The 4,835-nt window shown below is 38.3% G+C and overlaps 1 non-coding gene across 1 annotated transcript; it reads left to right on the forward strand.

Annotated features, from left to right (window-relative positions):
* Window positions 1–1,217: 1,217 nt before the first annotated feature.
* Window positions 1,218–1,292, forward strand: Trnal-caa (transfer RNA leucine (anticodon CAA)). The gene has a single exon. It is a non-coding gene; the product is annotated as a tRNA-Leu (tRNA).
* The last annotated feature ends 3,543 nt before the right edge of the window (window positions 1,293–4,835 follow it).

Consider the following 4,835-nt stretch of genomic DNA (forward strand, 5'->3'; position numbering starts at 1 on the left):
ATTTTTACGGTTTAGTTCCTCGGTAAAGTACCCTTAAAGGATCATTTTGTAGTCTGTCTGTCTCTCAGTTTAAAAACTTTTTTCTCACCAACGGGTACACTTATCGACCTGAAATTTATGCCACATGCTACATCTGAGTTTCCTTGGAGATGTAAACAAATTGAAGATTCTAAGTCAATCCAATCAAAAGATACAGACATTTACATCACACATTTTAATACTCCCAAACTCACTCATCAAACCTATAAGGCACTTTCCTTTGGAATAGAATCATGAAATTTGGCAAGAAGCAAGGATTCATAGTACAAGTAAAGCAATAAATCCGAAAGTTAATAATCTGTAAGCATCCGACACCCGTAAAATCATATTTTAGCGATTTGTTTTCCGATTGACTGTCGGTGCGTCTGTTAAGACCCTTCTTCTCAGGAATGGGTTCATGTATCGATTTCAAATTTATGTCCGATACTAAGGTCTACAGTCCCTTGGCAGTGTAAAAAAATTAAACTTCTAAGTGAGTGCAACCAAATGACATGGCCATTTACATCAGATATTTTGGTGCAAACTCATTCAACAAATGCTATAGCATGCTTCTAGATGAATTTGAATCATGAAATGGCAAGATGCAAGGTTTGACAGTAACAGTAAAGTACAAAATCCGAAAATTGTCGATTGTAATTAAATTACATTAAAAAATATTACTTTGTCATTTGTTATCTGTCTGTCCATCTGCTAAAGCCTCTTTTTCTTAAAAACAGGCACACCTGTAACATGGAAATTTTTGTCACATACCAGTGTCTGGGTATCCTTATCGGTGTGAAAAACTGAAGTTTCCAAGTCAATTTAACCAAACGATAAGGCTCTTTATGTCACATATTTTGAAACATGCAAATGCACTGAACAAAATAGATGGACTATCTACATAAATCATTAAGTTTGCATGAAACCCTCAGTACATGAGTCCAACTCACACAGCGCCAATTTTTTTCCATTGAGTGTTCCTGATGCCCCCACTGTATGTAAGTAAGTTTATACGTTGAAGCAATTCTCATTAAACAGCATTTAAATAGTCACCTCTAATGAAGGAGAAGAATAGTTTTTTATGACAATATTTATTACATAATAAAAAAGGGTAAGGTAAACAGGATCTATTTAAAGGTTTGGAAGGTAGAAGACGAGGTACTGGCAGAAGTAAAGCTGTGAGGACGGGGCGTGAGTCGTGCTTGGGTAGCTCAGTTGGCAGAGCACTTGCCCGCAAAAGGCAAAGGTCCCGAGTTCGAGTCTCGGCCCGGCATACAGTTTTAATCTGCCAGGAAGTTTCATATCAGCGCACACTCCGCTGCAGAGTGAAAATCTCATTCTGGAAACATCCCCCAGGCTGTGGCTAAGCCATGTCTCCGCAATATCCTTTCTTTCAGGAGTGCTAGTTCTGCAAGGTTCGCAGAGAGCTTCTGTAAAGTTTGGAAGGTAGGAGACGAGGTACTGGCAGAAGTAAAGCTGTGAGGACGGGGCGTGAGTCGTGCTTGGGTAGCTCAATTGGCAGAGCACTTGCCCGCGAAAGGCAAAGGTCCCGAGTTCGATTCTCGGCACGGCACACAGTTTTAATCTGCCAGGAAGTTTCATATCAGTGCACACTCCCCTGCAGAGTGAAAATCTCAGTCAGGATCTATTTATTCTGTCATAAATATTATATTATATATCTGTATGTACATTTTTGTGCTAGCAAATAAATGTCAGTGTTTAGAAATACTGTTTCACTTCTCAATACTTTACCACATAAAACTGATCAACAGTATACATTACGAAGTTTTCTATGGCCATCAATAAACTTTTGTCATTGTTAATTCCTCAATTCTAGTGTTACTGTAAAATCCTACTTTTTGTATCGTGGATGATTAATCAGAACTAGGGTCTGGGTTCTAACAACAATCCATAATTTTCGTTGAACTTCAGGGTGGATTTTACAACAATTTATGCATGAATCTAGTTATTCTAGTGTAACCGAGTGTATAAAAAAGTATTGTTAATTCGCACATAATATCATATTTACACTTTTTAGTAACACATAATATTTCAGCCAACTTTTACCAAAAATGCATAATTTGTTGTATCTTTAAGGGCATTGCATTGTTAGCTGCAATAGGCATAAGATGTGCTTTGCTGGTGCTGTACATTTTAGCAATTTTGAGCAAGATAAATTCATGCTGTAATGTTTGTCTTAGGCACACCAGTGTAGAAGCTGGCACAGAAACAGCTAACAAGGGGAGGCCGCCAATTGTGAAATTCAGATTCGATTCATATTGCGCATAATAAAAGCTCATGGCCAGAGGTGTAATGTGGCAAAGCACCAAGATGCACTTCTCAGACGTTGTGGAGAAAATCGACAGTTAAAAGAAACCGTTGTGGTGAAATACTTTCTACAATTAATAATTTTCTACAGCATCATGACGCAACGGTAAGCGCTTGGGTTCATAATCCGAAGGTCACCAGATCGAATCTTACGCCATGCAACTTTTTTTTATTATTTGTTTTTTGTAATTCAAATGTATATACCATACGTACAAAAGAAAGAATTTCACCTTCTGATCGACTCTTGGGGTGGGCAAACGAACCCGGCGTTATACGATGAGACGTTCCAGGACGATAAGAAGTTAGCAACGAGCACTATAAAAGTCATTCCTCCAAAGTGCACTCCTCTCGTCCAACCGTGTGACGTGTATTTTTACTGGCAGGTAAGAGATTTGATCAAGTGCCTTCAAAATTGTGCTTTTTTAATCGAGCGAAACCATGACATCAACTCCAGAGACGATTTATAAAAATCCAATCCATCGTCCACCACCATTGTCTTCTCCGATTTTTGCCGATATGATACGATAGGCGTGATATGCATCAAACCTGACGAATGATAGAACAATTTTTCAGAATGTCAATCAGGTGTGTTTCCCAACAGATAATTTAAAAAACAATTGTTCTTGTAAAAACGCATTGTTTATCAGATGTGCTCGATGTTGTGCTGTTTTCTGCTTTCCATGTTTCTATAACTATCACTCTGGTTCGTGTGATACTCCACCTACTTCTGGTCACTAATTGTTAATTATGTGCGAGTGTATACCGAACTTTTCAATAAATTGTATCCACTTGAATATTATTTGTGATATTGTGTTTCATTTCAAATATTATTTTTCCACGACAAACGACTTTCAACAACTTATTATATGCATAATTGTTGCAACTGATTGCCGGGAATATATATATAGGTGTGTGTGTGTGTGTGTGTGTGTGTGTGTGTGTGTATACATATGAATTACAGAAAACAAATAATAAAAAAAAGTTGCATAGCGCGAGATTCGATTCGGCGACCTTCGGATCACAAACCCGAGTGCTTACCGCTGCGCCACGACGCTGTAGAAAATTATTAATCATAGAGAGTATTTCACCACAACGGTTTCTTTTACCTGTCGATTTTTCACGACAACGGCTGAGAAGTGCGTCTTGGTGCTTTGCCACATTACACCTCTGGCCTTGAGCTTTTATTATGCGCAGTATGAATCGAATCTGAATTTCACAATTGGCGGCCTCCCCTTGTAAGTGAAAAATCCGTGCAATTCGCATTTATTTATTTATTTATTTAGATGTCAAGTTCGGTAGGACTAAATTGAGGAGCAAATCTCCAAGGTCATGGAACGTGTCAGTACATGAACTTACAACATAAAAGTAATAACAGATAAAAATAAATGCTCATGAACCTGAAATAAAGTCAGTCCATAAGTTTAAGCAAATGCTATCAGTAATACAATGAGAATCCGGTTAATTTTTTGAGGAACTCCTCGACAGAATAGAAGGAGTGACCTATGAGGAAACTCTTCAGTTTCGATTTGAAAGCACGTGGATTACTGCTAAGATTTTTGAATTCGAGTGGCAGCTTATTGAGAATGGATGCAGCAGTATACTGCACACCTTTTTGCACAAGAGTTAAGGAAGTCCGATCCAAATGGAGGTTTGATTTCTGACGAGTATTAACCAAGTGAAAGCTGCTTATTCTTGGAAATAAACTAATATTAGTAACAAGAAACGACAATAACGAATATACATATTGAGAGGCCAAAACCAAAATACCCAGACTCGTGAACAGAGGTCGACAAGAGGTTCGTGAACTCTCACCACTTATTGCACAAACCGCCCGTTTCTGAGCCAAAAATATCGTTCTAGAAAGGGAAGAGTTGCCCTAAAACGTAATACCATACGACATAAGTGAATTAAAATAAGCAAAGTAGACTAATTTACGTGTCGAAGTATCACTCACTTTCGATACTGTTCGAATAGTGAAAATGGCAGTATTAAGTCTTTGAACAAGATCCTGAACGTGGGCTTTCCACGACAGCTCACTATCTATCTGAACACCTAGGAATTTGAACTGTTCAGTTTCAGTAATCATATGCCCATTCTGTGAGATTAAAACGTCAGGTCTTGTTGAATTGTGTGTTAGAAACTGTAAAAACTGAGTCTTACTGTGATTTAACGTTAGTTTATTTTCTACAAGCCATGAACTGAGGTCATGTACTGCACTACTTGAAACCGAGTCAATGTTGCACACAACATCCTTTACTACCAAGCTACTGTCATCAGCAAACAGAAATATTTTAGAGTTACCCATAATACTAGAGGGCATATCATTTATACAAATAAGGAACAGGAGCGGCCTCAACACTGATCCCTGGGGCACCCCCTACTTGACAGTACCCCACTCAGATGCCACATCACAGCCGTTATCAACATTGTGAATAATGACCTTTTGCTGGCTGTTGCTAAAGTAAGAGGTAAACCAATTGTGAGCTACT

This window comes from Schistocerca cancellata, chromosome 5, assembly GCF_023864275.1.
Source record: "Schistocerca cancellata isolate TAMUIC-IGC-003103 chromosome 5, iqSchCanc2.1, whole genome shotgun sequence".
NCBI lineage: Eukaryota > Metazoa > Arthropoda > Insecta > Orthoptera > Acrididae > Schistocerca > Schistocerca cancellata.